We start from the raw sequence: 23406 nt of genomic DNA on the forward strand, positions 1-23406 counted from the left end.
TCTTTCACTTCCAGTTCTTTACCATACCAGCTGCATCTCTTCCAGCTCCATACCTTTCTGAATGTCCAGCTTAACAACAACACAGAATGAGAAAAGATTCTCTGAAATAGAGCATGATATTTTCTACATTTGTAACTTTCCTGCTGCCTTCAAATGTCTGGTGAAAGTAGGGCAGTTTGTCCTTCATGTACCTTGTGGTCACGACTTTTCCATATCTAAGGAGGTGGGAGTGGGCCACTGGATTTCAAGAGATTCGTTGGAAGATTTTCCTTGTGAATACATACTTTTCATAGGTTTGAGACTAAAGACTCATCATGAATATCATCGGCCCCTGTCGACCTCTCTAGATCTCTTGGGTCTAGACAATCTCATATTGATCAACATCAAAACACACCACTGTACTTGAATTATATTTGTTACTCACCATTCAATGAATAGAGTAAGAACATATCTAATTAAGCACAAATAGAAGAGAAGGGACAGTTCTTACAAAATAGTTCCAATAAATAAAGGTAAAGGAATGAGGGGAAGGCAAAATCACCACTGGGCAAACAAAGATCCACCAATGGACACTAACTGAAATCAGTGGGCAAAAGTTTGAAAAACACTATATGCATAGTCTCAAAATATATCCCCACAAGAAAAGTATCCCTTACAAAGGGAAAAATAGTAACTTTACAGTGGAAAAACCCAGAAAACACCACCTTAACTGAGTGAACAAAATTAATACCACCAGTAATAAAACATATAGACATCAATGATACATTGAGAAAAACACATTACTTCTGTGGTATTCTTGCCAAAAATGCATAATCCCAATCTAATTATGAGAAAATATTAGACAAACTCAAATTGAGAAACATTCTATAAAATAAGTGACCAGTACTCATCAAAAGTGTAAAGGTCTTGAAAAACAAGACTGAGGAAGTGTCACAGATTAGAAGAGACTAAAACAAAACAACTAAATGCAATGTGGGATCCTGGATCAGAAAAAGGAAATTAAGGGGAAAAGATGGGTTGTGAATAAAGTTTAATTAATGTATGGTACCAATGTTAATTTGCTGGTTTCTCTTGTTCCATAAATTGTTAACATTAGGGGAGGCTGAGTGAAAGGTATACATGAACTCTCTATACCAGTTTTTCAACTTTTCTGTAAGTTTAAAATTATTTCACTCAACATCACTAATCATTAGGGAAATGCAAATCAAAACCACAATTACATACCACTTCAAATCCATTAGGATGGCTATCATTAAAAAAAAAAAAAAACAGAAAATAACAAGTATTGGTGAGGATGTGGAGAAATTAGAACCCTGGTGCCTTGCTGTAATACAGTACAGCCACTATGGAAGACAGTAGTTTTTCCACTATGGAAAAAAGCGGTTCCCCCCAAAATTAAAAACAGAACTACCCTATGATCCAGCAATACTACTTCTGGGCATATACCCAAAAGGATTGAAAACAAGCACTCAAACAGGTATTTGTACACTAATGTTCACAGCAGTATTAACAACAAAAAGTGGAAGCAACCCAAGTGTTTATCAACGGATGAATCAACAAAATGGGGTACATACATACAACAGAATATTCAACATTAAAAAGCAAGGAAATTTTGATACATGCTACAACATGGATGAACCTTGAGGACATTATGCTAAGTGAAATAAGCCAGTCACATAAGGACAAATACTGTCTGACTCCACTTACGAGGTGCCTAGAATAGGCAAATTCATAGAAACTAAGTAGATTGGTGGTTGCCAGGGACTGGGAGGAAGGGGAAGTGGGGAGTTGTCTAACGGGTGTGGAGTTTCACTTCTGGGGGATGAAAGACTTCTAGAGATTGGTTGCACAACAATATGAATGTACTTAAAACTTCTGAACTATACATCTAAAAATGGTTGAGATGGTAAATTTTATGGTATATGTATTTTATCACAATTAAAAGTTATGGAGATAAATGGTGGTGATAGTTGCATAACAATGTACATGTAAATGCCACTGAACTGTATGCTTAATGGTTAAAATGGGAAACATTACAATATATATATTTTACTACAATGAAAGAAAATAACTTTTTTAAAAAAGTAAAATAATTCAGACTATAAAATTTTAAAGGAAAACGTAAACTCCAGGAGCCCTCAATATATATGTGAACCTAGAAATGTTTAAAAGTTGGGTTGTGTATATCCAAGAGATTTGAGACACACAAAATAAAGACAATACTAGAAAAAGAAAATATATTTCCAAACTCTAGGTTTTCAGAGTCACATTACAGAACAGAGTATGGATCAATCCACCTAACAGGCTGACTGCTTTTTCAATTGTTTATTGTCTATATACTCCATAACTCTCCATGCCTGGTTTCAAAAACATCAAGAGGGGCCGGCCCGTGGTCAAGTAGTTAAGTTGGTGCACTCCACTTTGTCAGCCCAGGGTTTCACGGGTTCGAATCCTGGGCGCAGACATGGCACCACTCATCAAGCCATGCTGAGGCGGCGTCACACGTGCCACAACTAGAAGGACCCACAACTAAAAATACACAACTATGTACTGGGGGGCTTTGGTGAGAAAAAGGAAAAATAAAATCTTAAAAAAAAAGTCTAGAGATATCAAATTTTTTATTTTTTTCAGATTCCTCACTCAGTATGCATTAAAAACTGTGGTCCTACTTGAGGGTATTATGTGAAGTGAAATAAGCCAGACAGAGAAAGACAAACACTGTATGATTTCACTCAGATGTGGAAGATAAACAAACACATGGACAAACAGAACAGACTAGTGGTTACCAGAGGGGAAGGGAGTTGCGGGGGAAGTGGTTTTAAGGGGTAAAAGAGCACATATATATGGTGACTGACGAACAATAATGCACAACTGAAATTTCACAATGTTGTAAATTATGATGACCTCAATAAAATAAAAATTTTTTTTAAAAACAAAAAGAAAAAATTGTGGTCCTAGATTCAGTAAAATTCCCCTGGGGAGAAAGGCTGACCTCTGCTTCGATTGCTCCCCATAGCCAAAGATGGAGATTTCCAATGAGACTGTTTGCAAATACTCTTCCTCCTTACCGTTAGACATTCCTGGTCATTAAAACCAAAAAGGGAAACTAGCAAGGAAAGGACACCAGGGTAAAACTTAATCCATACATTCATTCAATAACTAATTATCGCACTCAATAATACCTCTTTCTCCTCTGTGAAATATTCCTTCCTCCTTGACCTGACTGACTGGCTTTCATCATTTTAGACACAGCAGTGCTGTCCAATAGAAATATAATGAGAGCCATATATGTAATTTAAAATTTTGTAGTGGCCACATTAAAAAATAACAAGAAACAGCTGAAATTAAAATAACATATTTTATTTAAAACATACTCAAAATATTAGCATTTCAACATGTAAACAATATAAAAATTTTTGAGGTACTTTTCATTCTTTATTGCAGAAAGCTTTCTATCTCTGATATTTATTTCACACACTTTCATCACTTCAGTTTTACAAGTCACAAACTCTTTGTACCTCGGTTTCTTAATCTGTAAAATGGGAATACTAATATCCATTTTATCAGGCTGATACAGGGTTTAGATAATATATGCAAATTACTTGCAGCAATGCATACCCAGTAGTATATGGTCATAAATAAGTTTACCCCTTCTTCCATTAATCTCCACAACTACTGTGAGTGAAAAACAAAATTGCTATTATGTCTTACCTACAAATGAAACTGAAATGCAAGAACAACTGACACACTTGTCCCTATTAAAATAGCGAGGAAGGACGGAACCCAGCTACTCTGCTCCCAGCCCCATCTGGTCACTCGTTTACATCCATACACTACAGCTTCTAGGGATGAAGCAAGAAACAAAGCTCTTGCTCTCATGGAGCTTTTTTTTTTTTTTTTTTTTTGAGGAAGATTAGCCCTGAGCTAACATCTGCCACCAATCTGCCTCTTTTTTTGCTGAGGAAGACTGGCCCTGAGCTAACATCCGTGCCCAGGTTCCTCTACTTTATATGTGGGATGCCTGCTACAGCATGGCTTGCCAAGTGGTGCCATGTCCGCACCGGGGATCTGAACCTACGAACCCCAGGCTGCCGAAGCAGAAGGTGCGCACTTAACCGCTGCACCACCGGGCCAGCCCCGGAGCTGCTGTTTTAATGGGAAGAAAATAATAAATATGTCATGCGGTAGTGAAGCAAAATAAAGCAGACTATTGGGATGAAGACTGATGTAGAGTGAGAGTGTTGGGGCATATTATGTAGGACTCAGAGGAAAGCTTCTGTGATAAAAGTCATATTTGAGCAAAGAGGTGAAGGCAGGAAGGGAGTAAGGCATGTTGGTACCTGGAAGAAGATCATAGCAAGTATGATTGGTATGATCTAGAGACAGTAAGGAGGCTAGCTGGGCTGCAGGAATGTGAGATAGGAAGAAGAGATCAGACAGCAGGCTTGGGAAGCAGATCCTACAGTGCCCCGTGGTCCCTCGTACTTACCACACTGCTGTCCGGCTCCTCAGAGAGCCAGTGTAGTTTTTATTTTGTGACGCCGGAATTCCTTTCTAGTACTCCTCTTCTCTACCAGCCTACCATTAATTAGTAGGCTTTGTAAATGCTCCAATAATAAAATGATGTAAAATTTGCAATCGACAATGCTCCTCCAAATAGACTGCTTGTAAGAGCATCACAGCACAGGTGCTGTCAATCACGTTTCATGAATAAGGACATAGTTGAAGCCCTTTTTTTTTGTACTAAGTCTTCAATATCTGCTGTGTATATTACACTTAGGAGTATCTCAATTCAGATGCTAAATTTTCATCAGAAATATTTGATCTGTATTTAGATTTCACAAAATTTACTATTGAAAAAAAATATTCACATCCCAAGTTATTCCAGGCACACTTAAAGAGTTTTCCAATAACTGAATTGAGTATCTGTATTTAAACTTACATTAAAATTAAAAGGAAAAATTCAGTTCCTTAGTCTCACTAGCCATCTTTCAAGTGCTCAACAGTCACATGTAGCTTCATATTGGACAAAGCAGTTTTAGACACACATTACCTTTTCAAGGAATACCTTTGTGAGCATTCTAATCTGTTTCCATAAGATTTGTATTTATCTGTTCATTATACTTAACATATCACATTAGAAGTGTGTGAGGGTTTTTGTTTTCTCTGTTGAGAAAGACTGTCCCTGAGCTAACATCTGTGCCAATCTTCCTCTATTTTGTATGTGGGATGCTGGCACAGCATGGTTTGATGAGCGGTGTGTAGGTCCGCACCCAGGATCCAAACCTGCAAACTCCAGGCCACTGACATGAAGTGCACGAACTTAACCACTACACTACTGGGCCGGCCCCCAAGGGTTTCTGTATCTTTTCTTGGAATCAAACTATGGGACATTAAAGGCATCACTCTTATTCACCTCCCCGTCTCCAGAACCTGGTACCATTCCTGACCAAGAGTGGCCTGGGCAAGTTGTTACATTTAGTAAATAGATGAGTAGTGTAGTGGGTTTAATAGTGGCCTCCCAAAAAGATATGTCCAAGTCCTAACCCCCAGAACCTGTGAAGGTGACCATATTTAAAATAAGGGTCTTGGGGCTGGCCCCGTGGCCGAGTGGTTAAGTTCGCGCGCTCCGCTGCAGGCGGCCCAGTGTTTCGTTGGTTCGAATCCTGGGCGCGGACATGGCACTGCTCATGAAACCACGCTGAGGCAGCATCCCACATGCCACAACTAGAAGGACCCACAACGAAGAATATACAACTATGTACTGGGGGGCTTTGGGGAGAAAAAGGAAAAAATAAAAAATCTTAAAAAAATAAAATAAAATAAAATAAAATAAGGGTCTTTTCAGATGTAATTAAAGTAAGGATCTTGAGATGAGATCATCCTAGATTAGGGTGGGCCCTAAGTTCAATGACAGGTGTCTTTATGAGACAGAAAAAGAGAAGACAGACAGAGATACACAGAGAAAAAGGCCATGTGAAGACGGTGGCAGGGAATGAAGGGCAGCCACAAGCTATGGAACACCAAGGATTGCCAGCAGCCACCAGAAGCCAGGAGAGAGGACTGGAACGGATTCCCTCTCAGAACCTCCAGAAGGAGCCAACTCTACTGACACCTTGATGTCAGACTTCTGGCTTCTAGACCTGTGAGAGAATAAATTTTCTTTTTAGTCACCAGGTTTGGCTTAAAACCTGAAACAGAATTTATTAACAGAATCAGCAGGAAAAGGAACAAGTTTCCAATATCCAGAGACTCTCTTGAGAAAAAGTCTTCTAAAACATTTGCTTCCTACCCCTTTCTTTACCATCACTTTTGTCACGCAAATCCCCCATAAACCACTACTGCAAGACACATCTACAAGCTGTGTAGCCTTAAGTTACTAACCTTCTATTTGCCTGTTTCCTCATTTGTAAAACAGTGGTGGTGATATTACTGATGTTACACTCACCACAAGGGAGGTATTCTTAGACTATATTTCAATTGCTGTTACTTCAACATGGTCCTAAGGGGTTTAACCAATAAATCATTTTACAGTTTTATACCTTGATCTGTGATCCATTCTGAGTTAACATACAAGGTATGAGGTTTCAGCTGGGCCTCTTTTATTTGCATATGGGTATCAGCACTTATTTGTTATTCCAACACTTATTTGTTAACGACTATCCTTTTTCCACTGAATTCCTACAATTTTATCAAAATTCAATTGGCCATATTTGTGTCAATTTCTGGATTCTAGCCTGTTCCACTAATCTATCCTTTCACCAGTACCATGCTAGACTGATTCCTATACCTTTACAGTAAGTCTTTTTTTTTAAAGATTGGCACCTGAGCTAACATCTGTTGCTAATCTTTTTCCTCTTCTCCCCAAAGGCCCCAGTACACAGTTGTACGTTCTAGTTGCAGGTCCTTCTAGTTGTGCTATGTGGGCGGCCGCCTCAGCATGGCCTGATGAGTGGTTCTAGGTCCGCGCCCAGGATCCAAACCAGCAAAACCCTGGGCTGCAGAAGCGGAGCACGGGAACTAAACCACTCAGCCACGGGGCTGGCCCCTACAGTAAGTCTTAACATTCAGTAGTGTGATTCTGCCATCTTTATTCTTCTTTTTCAAAACAGTTTTGGCTATTCAGTTCTTTCTTTCATTATATACTGCTTCTCTTTATCTCTGGTAATTTTCATTGTTCAGAAGTCTACTTCATCTGATATCAATACAGCCACTTCAGGCTTCTTTTGTTTACTGTTTGCACGTTATATCCTTTTCCTTCTCTTTATCTTTAAAATGATCTATATAGACTTTCTTATAGATATTGAGTCTTTTCTTAAATACATCTAACAATCTCTGTCATTTAATTGGTATGCTTATGCCATTTATGTTTCATGCCAAAAAGAGTTAACATAGCAGGCCTGAGCCTACTGTCCTTAGAAAGGCCTGCTTACAAGGCTGGCCCTTGGCTGGCACCTGAGAACGGGCCTGATAAACAGCTGCCCACACTCATTTAAACTTTCCCTAAATGATAAGAGTGGCTTACTGTGCCTAAATCAACAAACAATGTGGTATATGCTGAACACCTGCTTTCCTTCTGGGCATCTGGAATTTCAGTGACTGCCATCAGTCACACAGAAACTCTGTGCCTCCATAACGGACCCCCGAGAAAGACCCAGGACTCCTAGTCTCTGGTGAGCTTCCCTGGTAGAGAACACTTCACACAAGTTGTTGCAACTTGTTGCTGGGGGAATTAGTGCATCCTGTGTGATTCCACTAAGAGAGACTCTGGGAAGCTCACGTCTGGCTTCCTCTGGACTTCACCCCACGCATCTTTTTTCCCTTTGCATCCTTATGCTGTAATAAATCTTGGCCACAAGTATGTCTATATCCTGAGTCCTGTGAGCTTTTCTGTAAAAAATAATTTATTTTAATTTGATAACAAAAATTTTAGTTAAATGTTTCACTTAGCAAAACACACCTAAAATGAACAGTAAAAAGAGAGCTTTAAATTAAGGCTTCACAATTTCATATAATCACAAAGACCAGAACCTTACAGTATTAGTATTATGTTTCAATTTTCAAATATAATTGCAAAATCTTAACTTACCTTAAAGGATTATAAACGAAAAAAAGAATAAAATGAAAAAAATCAATTTTTTTTAAAATTATGGATCTAACAACTTTAAACTAATTTTTCAAAAGCACATTTCTCGAATGTGTTTAGAACAACATGGTATAAAAGTTGTATTTCACATAACTGAAATTTCTTCAGTATATACATATAGTGCTAAGGTATTCTACTACAATATAAATTGAAATAAGCTAACAATGCAAGAAGTACTTTGAGGCATTACAAAACACTGAAAAGAAAATTTTTTTTAAGTACTGATTTCCCAAGTTCATGGCACGAATGTGCTACACAGCTTCCACTTCTGTAATAGCAGCAGTTCATTGTTCCTGGGTTCCCTATATAAGGTTAGACTGAAATCAGTGGAATTTTCCTATAAAACTAGCTGTATCAACTTGAGCTGTCTTGACTAATACTTTATGTGTCACTATGCTTCAATATCCACCTGCTTCAGTTCTATGGGACTTGAATACTTCAATATATCTGTGTCCCATGGTTCCTCCGTCTTTTTTCAGGGCCATTTGATATAATCTTCCCATTAAAGTTAACAAAAGATGAAATGATCACCTGATGCCCATCTTCAATTTTGGAAATTCTGCACATCTCAGCAGACAGCACCAGGGTGAGCTGGTCATCAATCCTCCATTGCCTTAAGGACCAAGCATCAGGGACACTTGACAGGGCAGGCATCAAACTAGCTTGGCTACAACATTTTATGGCTGAAAACAAAGCAAAAACAACATAATTTTTCATTTAATATATAAAACAAGGATATGTAATAAGCATCACTTTCCCCACAGTTATAGAGGAGGAAGGTAATAATGACTGAAATTATATAGAGAGACTTAAGAATACCAAATGTGTTTTAAAAGTGAGATTTAACCCCAAGTCTCTCTGATTCCAAAGCTTGTACAAATACCCTCATCCCACCTACAAGCATTATCTAATACTACTAATAGAGTGTGCACAATTGAACTATTACTAACAGTGTGCACAATTAAACAAAATCAAAACGGCACTCAGAACACATATTGCAGTAGGCCCTCTGACCAAAAAACCTAGAAAAATGACAAAAGATATTTCAAAAATATAAATGGGTACCATTGCTGGGAAATGAGAAGGGTCACCCTCAGTGGACATGGAATTTTGAGTAATTCAGTAAAGATGGAATGACCACAGAGTTAGATCCATGATCCCGAACCTATAGGACACGACAGGTGGAAAAGATGCAAGAAGCTCCAGGAACAGTCCGAGTTCTGGGCTCCCTTCTCCTTGTGTTCAGAGGGCTGGAAAGCAGCTGTGGGTCCACTCCTAGGCTGGCACAGTGAGTGTGACCAGTGAGGCAGTAAAGTGTCCTTGGTGTCTGGCAGGAGCCAGGATAATTTTGGAACCCCACATCATTATCATCTCCTGGCACCCATAACCCACACCACATCCCATCCTATTACCCATAAAGGGTGTAGATAAACAGAGTACTTAGAGTCAGGCCAGCAGAGACTCTCACACAACATATGAGGATAACCAACACCCCAAAGAGCATCACCCAACTGAAAAAACAAAGGTTAACTGAAGAAAACTAAGCCAATACAGCAAATAGGAGATTTTGAAAGATGTATGCCTAATATATGCAGAGAAATATGAGAGATTAGGACAACCTGTAAAAGAAGAAATATCCTTAGTGAAAAAGAACAATTCGTCTTGGATATTAAAAAGTGTCAAAATCTGAAAAAGAAAATGCTTACAATATTAAGGAAGTAGGAGAACAGAGGAAAATTTGTAGAGTGAAATGGTGAACTGGAAGACCTAGTCAATGATCTCAAATGTGGAGCAAAAGAAAAAAGTGTGAGCTTTAGTATTGGGAGTTTAGTATTTAGTATTGGTTATAATTTCTAATATAATTTCTAGTAACCAACTGAATGTTCTAGAAGGAGAAAAAAGAGAATAAATTGGGGGTAATACTCCAAGAATAGTAAGATAATTTCTCCAAATTGGAGGAAAATATGAGTCCATATATTTTATGTATTACTATATGACTAAAGAAGGAGGATAAATATGATTCAGATGCCTTGAACATACTGGGAATACAAATATTGTCAAGTTAAGGCACAGGTGCCTTATAATGTCATGATAAAATTTGGTAATTTGATTATAAGGAACTCCTCTGTAATAGTCTTAGTTCTAATAACCTCTTACATTTAACCAATAATACTGGTTTACTTGTTTGTGATAGGAGGCATATTTACATGGAGTGTGACTAATGATGGAAGCTGGAATTCACCTTGACAATCAAACCTTCTAATTTTTAACTCCTGTCTATGGCTTTAATAATTGTTATGATTAACAGAACCAGCAAAATAACTGCTCTAATGCCTTGTGGTCATAAGCAACCATCTGCTTTATCCTTATAACAAATTTTGGTTAAAATAAAAAATGAAGAATATATCACAATTTTTTAAACCACCCTTAGAAAATCAAAATTTTTGACAGTTCTAGAAAGGAAGCAGAATCACATCAGCAACAATGTTTGCAAGAATACAAGACAGCAGAGAGTTCCACACACTAAGGGAATATAATTTTTATCCTAAAATTCTCAATTAGAAAATAAATTAACCAATAAGGCCTAAATGCAGATTTATTTTGATCCATGAATACTATTTTTAAGAATTATTAGAGGATATAATCTATCAAAATAAAAAACTGATTGTAAAAGGAAAATATGATGCAAATAAACAATAGTTATAGAAGAAAAGTATACAACGTATTGCTAAGTCTAAATTAATATAGATTTTTAAAAATAAAATAAAATTCTAAAATTAAGATTGTAAATAATTTCCATATGGGATATACTGAATAGCAGGAGGCAGGATATGTGCATGCATAAACTATGAGCTAGCAATCCTGCTTGTAAGTGAAATGTGGGAAGGCACATTATAGTGGTAGATGAGCAGGCATCAGTAAGCAGCAGTCTGAATGGAATAACTATCACATACCAACATGTTTAGATGTGAAAATATTGTGCTGGGGGACAAATGAACAAATTCACCAGCAGGTTAGTTATGTGCATTGCAAATACATGCTCAGAAAACAAGTTATATACATAATTTGTATGTATATATATGCATATAATACATATATATACATAATATGTATATACAAATTATATACATAAATTCACATACAAATAAAAGGACATACATAATACAAATTAGAATTGTTGCCATGAGGTCAGAGAACGGAAATAGGAAATGGGGATTAAATGGAATAAACACGAGGCCAGCCCAGTGGTACAGTGGTTAAGTTCACATGTTCTGCTTCGGCGGCCCAGGGTTCGCCAGTTTGGATCCTGGGTGCAGACATGGCACCACTTGGCAAGCCATGCTGTGATAGGCATCCCACATATAAAGTAGAGGAAGATGGGCACAGATGTTAGCTCAGGGCCAGTCTTCCTCAGCAAAAAGAGGGGCATTGGCAGCAGATGTTAGCTCAGGGCTAATCTTTCTCAAAAAAAAAAAAAATCAAAAAAATAAAATTTAAAAAAAGGGAATAAATGCATAAATATAACAAAATGGACCACAGAGTGTTATAAAACTAAGAAAAAAATATTCATTCACCATTCTGTACTCCAGTCCAAATTTTAAAACAGATAAATAACAAAAAGATTTACGTAAAAAATAAAAACAAAATACAGAGGACTTCCACTCCTAGGCAAGATGGAGTAAGTATGAGGGACCAGATTAACCTTCCCACCTAAAATGATCAAAAAAATTGACAAAACATAGGGAAAACAATTTTCCAAGACAATGGACATCAAACAACAAAGGAGAGAAAGAAAACAAATGAGATGAGCCCTAAAATTTTTTTCTTTTTCCTCCCCAAAGCCTCAGTACATGTTGTATATACTAGTTGTAAGTCGTTCCAGTTCTTCTATTAGAGCTGCTACCACAGCATGGCAACTGACCCATGGGTGGTGTGGTTCTATGACCAGGAAGCAAACCCGGGCCGCCAAAGTGCTGAGCACCAACCTTTAACCACTAGGCTATGAGGGCTGAAATGAGTCCTACAATTGCCCCAACTTACTGCCTTGAGAAGTTTTTAGACTGTGTTGCTAGGAGAAAAAACTGAGGCAGAGTCTGGTGGACCCCCTCAGTTGAAGAGAGAGATCTGAGAGTCCAGGGAGACCAAGGCAGCTAGCGTTCACAGAACAGACTACCAGAGAGGAGAGAGCTACAAGGAGAGAAAACTCCAGAGATCTGCAGAGGTTCCCCCTTGAGCAACTGGCAGAGCGCTGATCAGCATGTCTATGTAAGGAAACTACCCAGGTCTGGGGAAAGAACCATTCAAAAGCATTTGAGGGAACAGTGACTAGTGCTCACCCAGGGCCTTGAATAGTGCCTGTCCCAAGGTAGCAGACAGGAAAACTTCATAATTCATGGCCCATTGGGTAGAGTACTCAGGAAGATCTTGCCTCAGTAGTAGGGAATAACTAACGCTAGACTGAGCCCTGCCTTGGACCTGCCTAACAAATCTCACAAAAATGAATACCAAAAACAATCAAACTGTTTTCAAGTAACTTAACTATATCCCAGAATAAAGCTCAAAAAGATTTACAGGAATACAAAATATCCAGCACTCAGCAAAGTAAAATTCACAGTGCCTAATATCCAATAAAAGATTACCAAGCACGAAAACAGGCAAGAAAATATGATCTATAACGGAGAGAATAATGAATGAATTGAAACTGACTCACAACTGACACAGATCTAAGAATTAGCAGAAAAGGACTTAAGCAGAATTACTATAACTGTACTCTATGTGTTCAAAAAGTTAAGTTCAGGCATGAAAGATATAAAAACACCAAGTCAAACTTTTAGAAATAAAAACTATAATGTCTGAGATGAAAAATACATTAGATGGAATGAAGAACAGATCAGACATTGCAGAAGAAAAGATTAGTGAACTTAAAGACAATGAAGTTCATTTCTCAACCCGCAAAATGGAAAGAACATCTGTGAGCTGTGCGATGACTTTAAGCAGACTAATAGATAGACAACTGGAGGAGGGGACAGAAAAAACATCTGAAGAAATGATGGCCTAAAACTTTCCACACTTACAAAGAACTACAAACCTACAGTTCTAAGAAGCTCAACAAACCCTAAACAAAAGAAACATGAAGAAAACTATACCAAAGAATACCATAATCAAATTGTTCAAGACAAATGATTAAAAAAAAGGTTGGGGCCGGCCCCATGGCTGAGTGGTTAAGTTGGCGCACTCTACTTTGGCGGCCAAGGGTTTCACTTGTTAGGATCCTGGGCCGGGACATGGCACCGCTCACCAGGCCATGCTGAGGCAGCATCCCACATAACACAACCAGCGGCACTCACAACTAGAATCTACAACTAAGTACTGGGGGGCTTTGGGGAGAAGAAGAAGGGAAAAAAAAAGATTGGGAACAGATGTTAGCTCGGATGCCAATCTTTAAAAAAAAAAATTAGGGGCTGGCCTGGTGGCACAGTGGTTAAGTGCACACATTCCGCTTTGGCGGCCCAGGGTTTGCCGGTTTGGATTCTGGGTACAGACATGGCACCTCTTGGCAAGCCATGCTGTGGCAGGCGTCCCACATAATAAAGTGGAGGAAGATGGGCACGAATGTTAGCTCAGGGCCAGTCTTCCTCAGCAAAAAGAGGAGGATTGGCGGCAGATGTTAGCTCAGGGCTAATCTTCCTCAAAAACAAAAATATTAAATCAGTCAGAAAAAACTAACATGTTAAAGAACATACATAAAGACGACATCAGATTTCTCACTGGAAACAATCCAAAAGAGAAAACAGTAGAGTGACAACTTTAAAGTACTGAAAGAAAAAACTGTCTAATTCTAGAGATAGCAAAAATATCTTTCAAAAGTGAAGGCAAAGCTCCAGTTCAGGATAAGATGAAGTAAATACTACTTCATATCTACTAAGCACAGATAAATATCCTGAACATTATATAAATAAACATAACAAAACAAAGGTGGAAAGAAAATGGGAGACCAAGACGGGATCTCGGAATCCAGGAAATTACATGTTGAGTTCCCTGGGTTTTCTTTTTGCCTTATATATTCCAGACTGAGTGTTAGAGAAGCCAGCAATCTGAAAATGTCAATAGGTACAGATTTTTAAAAGCCTAAGAGAAGCCTGCTCTTTCGAGCCAAAGGATGAGGAAAGGGGCAACCCTGCAAGACAAAAAAACCTTTAGACAATAACCACCCTACTCTGGCCAAACTCCACAGAAAAAAAGTGTGACGCCATCCCCACCCATATTATTAGCCTTATTAGCAAAGCCTAATAAGAAGCGCAGCCTCACCAGGCTGCAACACAGCACATCTCACCCTCCCGGCCAAGGTGCTGTCATTTAAGGTCCAGTAAGAAACCTGACAGCTACCCCAGTCCACTAGAATGAGGCACCCTCCCATTCCCCATTCCCAGACTGTCAACAGAGGCCAAGAAGAGAAACTGGACTTCCACCCTACCTGGCAGTAATAAAATAGCACATTCCTTTCCCTTGCCAGTGTGGCGTCAGAGAAGACCTGCTAAAAACAGATTTAAGTAAGTCTCATGAAATTGCTCAAAATGTCCAGGATCCAATTAAAAAAAATCACCACACCAAGAACCAGGAAAATACCCACTTGAATGAGAAAAGAAAACCAAAAAGACATCAACACCAACGTCTGGAATACCTGACAAGGATTTTAAAGCAGCCCTCACAAAAATGCTTCAATGAGCAATTAAGAACGTGTTTGAAACAACTGAAAAAGTACAACACAGCAAAGAAAAAGAAGATTTAAAGAACCAAGTAGAAATTCTAGAACTAAAAAATTTAATCACCAAAATAAAAAACTCACTAGATGAGCTCAAAAGCAGAGTAGAACCAATTGAGGGGTAAAAAAATCAGGGAACTTGAACACAGAACAATAAATACTACTCGATCTGAATGACAGAGAGAAAATAGAGCAACAAAAACGAACAGAGCCTCAGGAACCTGTGGGACTGTAGCAAAAGACCTAACATTCATGTCATGGGAGTTCCAGAAGGGAAGGAAAAAGAATGTGGGGCTGGAAAGTATCCAAAGAAATAGTGACTGAAAATATTCCAATTTTGGCAAAACAACCTCAAAGAGTAACACGGGAAAACTATAAAGAACTCTACTCACATAAATTTGGCAACTTAGATGAAATGTACTAATTCCTCAAAAAGCTACTACCACAGCTCACCCAACCCAAATAATTTGAATAGCCCTATAATTATTAAAGAAATTGAATTTGTAATTTAAAACTCTCCCCAAAATCTCCAGACTCAGATGGTTTCACTGGAAAGCTATACCAAATATTTAAAGGAGAACTAAAACCAACTTTAAACAATCTCTTTCAGAAAACAGAAGAGGAGGAAACACTTCTCCGGGTCATTTAATGAGGTCAGTATTATACCCTGACACAAAACCCAAAGACATGGGAAAAACAAAGAAAAACTAGACCAATATCCCTCATAAATACAGATGCTAAATCCTTCAGAAAATATTATCAAATAGAATTCAGTAATATAGAAAAACAATTATACACCACGACCAAGTAGAGTTTGGAATATGCAAGCCTGGTTCAACATTTGAAAATCAATGTAATGCAGCACGTCATCAGGTTAAAGAGGAATTATATGATCATATGAACTGACACAAAAAAATTTGACAAAATGCAACGTCCCATTCATGATAAAAACTCTCAGCAAGTTGGAAATGGAGGGGAACCACTTCAACTTGATAAAGAGCATCTATAAAAACTACAGCTAACACACATAATGGAGAAAAACTGCATGCTCCTCCCTAAGACTAGGAAGAAGGCAAGGACGTCCACTTCACCACTCTAATTCCACATCGTATTGTAAGTCCTACTCAGTGAAGAAAGACAAGAAAAGGAAATAAAAGGCATATGGATTGGAACAGAAGACGTACAACTAACTACCTCTACCTGCAAATGGCACGGTGTGCCACATAAAAAAACCCAAGAAACGTACAAAAAAATTCCTCGAACTAATAAGTTAAGCACATAAGACTAACAAGATCAACATAAAAATCAATTATATTTCTACATACTAGCAATAAAACATGTGGAAATTTAAATTAAAAATATAATACCAGTTATGATAGCTCAAAAAATTAAAATACCTTAGGTATCTAACAAATCTAACAAAACATATGCAGGGCTTGTATACTAAAAATTATAAAATGCTTATGAAAGAAATCCAAGAAGATCTAAGTAAATGAACATATTGTGTTCACAAATTGAAAGACTCACCATAGTAAAGACAGATGTCAATTCCCCTTCAAAATGACACACAGGTTTGACACATTTCCTATCAAAATCCCAGCGATATTTTTGAGAGAAACAGACAAACTTAATGAGGCAAACTTAATTAAGGCAAAGGAACTAGAACAGCCAAACAATTTTGAAAAAGGTGAATAAAGTTGAACTCCTACACAATTTTAGAAATCAGCATAAAGTTACAATGAAGACAGTACAGTTATTGATGAAACAATACACATATAAATCAACAGAACAGACTAAAGAGTCCAGATCTAGACCCACACAAATATGGTCACTTGATTTTTTACAGTGGAGCAAAGGCAATTCAATGGAGAAAATAGTCTCTTTAACAAATGGTGCTGGAACAATTGTATACCCATATTGTATATACATATCACACCTCATTAAAAAACAAAAACAAAAAAACTCAAAATGAATCTTTCATCTATATGTAAATCTAAAAGTGTAAAACTTTTAAAAAAAACAATATAGGTGAAAAATCTTCAAGACCTAGTGTTACACAAAGAGGTCTTAGATGTAACACCAAAAGCAAGATCAATAAAGGAAAAAACTGACAAACTTGGCTTCATCAAAATTAAAAACTTTTGCTCTGCAACACTGTTAAGAGAAGATAAACTACAAACTGGAAGAAAATTTTGTAAATCACACATCTGAACCTATATTTACAAAGTATAAAAAACTGTCAAAACTCAACAGGAAGGAAACAACCCAATTTTTTAAAATGGGAAAACATTTGACCAAATATTTTACAAAGGGATATTGGGATGACAAATAAGCTCATGAAAAGATAATCAACATTATTAGCCATTAGTGAAATGTAAATTAAAGCCAGGATAAAATATGGTATGTACCCCTATAGAATGGCTAAAATAAATATTTTAAAATTTTTAAGTTTCAATTTTCAAGTGCTAGTTGAAGATGCAAAGCAACTGGAATTCTTATAAATGCTAATGGGAATGTAAAGTAGGACAGACACTGGAAAAATGTGGTAATTTCTTATAAAGTGTAATATTTACTCACTATATAATATAGCAATCCCACTGGGGTTAAGGTGGTAAACTGTACAACCATTTTAGAAAGTGTCCTTATATGATGAAGTGGGCAAACCCTATGACTCAGGAATTCGATCCCAGGTATAGAGCCTAAAGTATGTCTGGCAGATGTGCCCTCTGGCCACCACCCGCTGGTTCAAAGCACCACTGTTTATAATATCCCAAACTGAAAACCAATACGTCCTTGAATAGAATAGTGGAGAAAAAAATTATTGCCTGCTTGTTAAATGGGATACTATAAAACAGCTAAAAAATACTATAGCTTTATGCCTGGTCTTGGAATGATCCTTTGAAGACAACAGACAAGGCTGATTAACAAAAGAAAGGCACTGAAGAAAACATAGAGTATAAAACAACTTCTATATAGAATCCAAGTACATGCAAAACTATTCAATACATTTTTTCCTGGGATACATACAATTTTAGTGTAATTATAAAGAAAAGCAAGTAATTGACAAGGCTAAAATTCAAGACAGTGACGGGGAGGGAGCTGTGATGACTGGAACTACAAAAAAGGTCATAAGCGTAGAGTTCTATTAAGTTCTCTTAAGATTAGTGATGGATACACAGATCTTGAGTTGAATAGTATTCTTTACACCTTCGAGATAGGTTTTATAATTTCTCTCTTATATGTCATATCTCTTATTTTTAAAATGGGAAAAGGGGCCAGCCCGGTGGCACAGCGGTTAAGTTCACATGTTCCGCTTCTCGGAGGCCAGGGGTTCGCCAGTTTGGATCCCGGGTGCAGACATGGCACCATTTGGCAAAAGCCATGCTATGGTAGGCATCCCACGTATAAAGTGGAGGAAGATGGACATGGATGTTAGCTCAGGGCCAGTCTTCCTCAAAAAAAAAAGGGAAAAAAATAACTACACACAAAAATCTTGATCAAAAAGAAAATACATGAGCCTGAGACAAAGCCCTGGACCCACCCCTACAACCTGCTGAATTTAGGCTCATTCCAAGATGAGGTGTCAAAAAGCCTGGTGGCATAGTAGTTAGGTTCACCCACTCTGCTTTGGTGGCTTTGGGTTCAGGGGTTTGTCCCAGTATGGACCTACACACGGCTCATCAAGCCACGCTGTGGCGGCATCCCACATGAAAAATAAAGGAAGACTGGCACAGATGTTGGCTCAGTGACAGTCTTCCTTGAGCAAAAAGAGGAGGATTGGCAACAAATGTTAGCTCAAAGTCAATCTTCCTCACCAAAAAAAAAAGGAACCAGTGCAAAATATAGTCAAGGGTACGACTAGAAAAAGGGAAAGAAAAACAAATGGCTGAGCACGTACATGCAGCAGCAAAATGACCAGGAAGCAAAGCAAATCAATGAGGAAATACTTCAGATCTAAGTATTCAAATTCAGTGAGGCTGATGAAGGAAGAGCACAGAGAAGAGATGCAAATACAATAGGAAGAAATTAAACTTCTGAGGAAGTCCAAAGGTTTGAAAATATTTCCGCAGGAAATGGAGAGAAGAGGTTTTGAGTAACAAAGCCTTGTACAAATTTGTGACTTTAAATATGTGAGTGTATTGCCTTAAGAAATAAAAGAAAATAAAACTAAAGTAAAAAGAGCCTCTTTCCCACCACGTCTCAATACCCTTAAAGGGGTTCTTGAAGGCTGGTGCAGATGTCTCATCCTTCCAGGTCCTGGGATTACCACCCGTCCAGGACTCGCCCGACATCCCTGCCCTAAGGGACGGGAGTCCTCAAACTCGGCCCCTTCTGGCTCTCCTTGTCTCGGTCTCCCCAGGTGGGCTGGCGACTCCCCGACTAGAGCTAAGGATCCTCTTGGCTCCCTCCGCAAGGACTCCCCCTGCCCCATCCCAAATCTCGGCCTGTCCGTGCTCACCCCCAGAGAGCTCAGTCCCCAGTCGGTTCCGGGTGCGCGGCCCTCGGCTTCGGACTCGCCGTCCGTCCAGCCCCTCACCTCGGGCTCCGAGCCTCTGCGCTCCCGCTCTTCCTCACACCCGGCGCCTTGTCGTTTCCCTGAGCACCTAGAGGAGGGTGGAACGCGGGGGACTTGGCATTTGTAGCTGATGCAGTTGAGGCTTGTTTACCATCACCATGGAAACCCCTGGCGGCGCGCCCTGAGCGGGGCTCCCGAGGGGCGGAGTCAGGCGCGCGGCAGGCCCGAGTCCACAACTCCCGCTCGTCGTGCGCACGCGGCGCTTCCGGAAGCCCTTGCGTGCCCGGTCGCTACTCGGCCCTCCGCCCCAGCACTCGGGAGCAGCAGCCCCAGGTCCCCGCGGCCCGGCTCTGCTTCCAGGTTCTCGCCAAACCCCTAGCTTCTTCTCCTGGAAGATGCAGCACTTCCTACTTCCAGGACGAAGCCGGAAAGACGCAAAGACCGCGGCAAGGCGGGGCCTCCGCGGCGGCCGGCCAAAGATGGGGCCGCGAGGGCACCATCGTGACGCACCGGGAGCGGAGCTGGGGATTGGCCGGCGGGCGCAGGGCATGCGGGGCGGGGCGGTGCCGGGAGGGGCGCGGCGGGACTCCGGCGATCCTGGAGGGGAGGGTGTGTTGAGTGCTCCTGAGCCCCTGAAAATACTGACTGCGAGAGGCGCTCAAACGGTGAGCCCAAAGGACGCGTGGATTAAAGACCATCGTTTGAGAAGAAATGAGAGTCGTTTCCTGCCGAGGAAGAAATAGGGAACCGAGAAACCGGAGACAAAAAAGGCGGCTGCGAGGGCAGAGCTTGAGCAGGGGGTGCAGGCTGTGCTCCCAGCTCTTAGGTCGCCTACTCCGCACCGTTAAGTCGCCCCACCTTCCCGTTCCTCCGAAAGCCAGGACTTTGGCCTTGGGCCTGGTCCTCAGGGACAAAGTGCTGCGACAAAGGATGTCACCACCAAGACCTTTACTGCTGGGGAAACTCGAGACGGTTCAAAGTCATTTGGGTTCGTGCTACGTCCAGGCTGTGTTTTTGCTCTAAACAGAACAGGTTGGACTTGCCAGACCTTGGTGAGGAGGAGTTAGGCAGATGTACACAGCCGGAATTAGCTGTATCAGGGACCAAGAATTGTCATATTTCTGTAGCAAAAGCTCCTAAGCAACTTCCTTTTGCTTTCCATCTTAATCATCATCAGGTGCAGCACTGTTATGGCAAAAAGCCTCCCTAAGAGCCGCGGTTCGTAGCTGGCCTGGATTCCCTGATGAACATAAACAATGTCATAGAATATTGACATCAGATGAGGTCTCTGACAGAATGGAAGAAGAAAATAAGACTGATCATGCGTAAACAGATTAAAAAAAAAAGACACTGTGCAACCACAAAAGGATGACCAAACAGCTTTCCGCAGCTAACACGAGTGACTACTGCTTTTCCACTGACAACTCTAGCCCTGCTCCATTCCTCCTACTTTCTAGATTAAGATAATCATTGAATTGCCCCTGCTTTCTAACAGTATCCAATCCAGAACAGACCCATTTCCTTGGACCCTCCCCAAAATCACCTAACACCAGTCCAAATACTATAATAAGCCCGCTTTAGCACTCCTTTCATGAGACGCCCACCCCATGGTTCCCCATGGTGTGAGGTCTTCCACTCTGCAGCAACTAATAACCCTTCATTGCCAGACAATAAGTATGTCCTTGGTAGTCTGACCGGTGGGCACTGCCAGTATGAATTAACTTTGATATTTATACATGAATTATACGTAACTCATACACCAAAAAAAAAAAAACAACACCCTAGAGCCTATACTTTAATGAGAAATCAAACATTGTGAATGGTAAAATGGGACGAGATCTTGGTGTATAAAAAGCTTATATGCTAAGTGCAATGTGGGATTCCGGATGGGCTCCTAGAACAGTACAAGGACATTAATGATAAAATCAGGTTAAAGTCTGTAATTTAAGAGTATTGTGCCAATGTGAATTTCTCAGATTTGACAAATGTGCCATAGTTATATCAGACATTAAGTATAGGAGAAATGGTGAAGAGTATACAGGAGCTCCCTATCTTTGCAACTATTCTGTAGATTTAAAATTACTCCAAAATAAACATTTTTTAAAAAAAGAAACAAAAACCTCGTATGCACAATTTAATCTGAAAGGAGGAGACTTATTTTTGCTTTTGACTGGGGTGGTGGGAATGGTTATTGCATCTTGTGGTGCCCTGGTTTGAGTGGCAGAAATATAGTAACAATCACAGCTCTTCTGCCTCAATTCCAGCCTCTGGCTCTTCCCTTCTCAACATTTCAGGGTTCTTCCCTGGGTCCCCACACACCACCTCAGCCCCTCTGGGCATGTAGCCATCAGTCAGTGAAAGTGATCACACCTGGTCTAGGTCTTGCCCCACTATCTTGTTGTCATGTAGATGAAAGTAAGTCCTGATGGCTTTCAGAGTGGAAATAAGCTGTAATTGGGTAAGAACCACAAAGGTACAGGAGGAGAAGTTGTGTCAAGGCAGCATTGTCAAATCAAAGGAGAAGGAAGCAAGTGCCTCTTTCGACTCCAAACACATTAACACATCTCCTGAGCTTTCCTTGGTGTGGCCTTATCTCACAGCCCCCAGCATTCACCCCAGACTCAGGAGTTAATTGACACTGTAATGGAAGGCATCAGGCTCTGATACACCAACAAAACAAAATAGGATACCCAAGCCTGGACACTAGATAGTCACCAGGGGACTAGATAAAACAGGCCAGCTTTTGGCAGTAACAGTGGATAGAAGTTCATTATGTGGTGGGAGTGGAGGCTGCCTCTATAGCAGTGTGGTCCAATACAAATATAATGTGAGCCACGTAGGTGATTTTAAATTTTTCTAGTAGCCACGTTTACAAAAGTAAAAAGAGATAAAATTTTAATGTTTTTATTTGAGTCAACATATCCAAAATATCATTTCATATGTAATCAATATATAAAATTATCAATGAGATATTTCATATTCCTTTTTCTGTATTAAAACTTTGAAACGATATTTTCCACTTACAGCACATCTCAATACAGGTGCTAAATTTTATGGGAAATACTTAGACGTATATTTAGACTTCATAAAATTTACAGTTGAAAAAGTAGATTCACATATCCATATTGTTCCAAACATACTTAAAAGTTTTCTAATAACTGAATTGAGTATCAGTTTTTAAATTTAAGGTGAGGATGTGGAGAAATTGGAACTCTTGTGTGTTGCTGATAGAAATGTGAAATGGTGCAGCTGCTGTGGAAAACAAAACACTATGGCAGCTCCTCCAAAAATTAAAAAGAACTACCATATGATCTAGCAATTCCATTTTTGGATATATAGCCAAAAGAATTGAAAGCAAGCTCTCAAAGAGATATTTGTACACCAGTTGTTCATAGCAGCATTATTTACAATAATCAAAAGGTGGAAGCAACCCAAGTGTTCATTGACAGTTGAATGAATAAATAAAATGTGGTATATACATACAGTGGAATATTATTCTGTCTTAAAAAGGAAGGAAATTCTGAGACATGCTGCAACATGGATGCACCTTGAGGATATTATGTTATGTGAAACAAGCCAGTCACAAAAAGACAAGTACTGCATAATTCCACTTACCTGAGGTATCAAAAGTAGTCATATTCATAGAGCCAGAAAGCAAGATGGTGAAGTTGCCAGGGACTAGGGGGAGGCAGGAGATGGGGAGTTGTTTTCTAATAGGTAGAGTTCCAGGTTTTCAAGATGAAAAGAGTATGGAGATTAGTTATACAGCACTCAATGTACTTAACACTACCAAACTTAGAAATGGTTAAGATGGGGCTGGCCCGGTGGCACAGTGGTTAAGTTCGCACGTTACGCTTCGGTGGCCCGGGGTTCACCGGTTCGGATCCCACTGCTTGGCAAGCCATGCTGTGGTAGGCGTCCCACATATAAACTAGAGGAAGATGAGCACGGATGTTCGCTCAGGGCCAATCTTCCTCAGCA

At 39.6% G+C, this 23406-nt stretch overlaps 1 long non-coding RNA gene across 1 annotated transcript; it reads right to left on the minus strand.

Moving 5' to 3' along the window:
* Positions 1-3339: 3339 nt before the first annotated feature.
* Positions 3340-19939, minus strand: LOC138915058 (uncharacterized). The gene is made up of 3 exons (XR_001379068.3): positions 19369-19939; positions 8678-8829; positions 3340-6143 (listed from the first exon to the last, which is right to left on the minus strand). It is a non-coding gene; the product is annotated as an uncharacterized lncRNA (long non-coding RNA).
* Positions 19940-23406: the final 3467 nt, after the last annotated feature.

The sequence above is a fragment of the Equus caballus genome, chromosome 1 (genome assembly GCF_041296265.1).
Source record: "Equus caballus isolate H_3958 breed thoroughbred chromosome 1, TB-T2T, whole genome shotgun sequence".
In the NCBI taxonomy this organism is placed as follows: domain Eukaryota; kingdom Metazoa; phylum Chordata; class Mammalia; order Perissodactyla; family Equidae; genus Equus; species Equus caballus.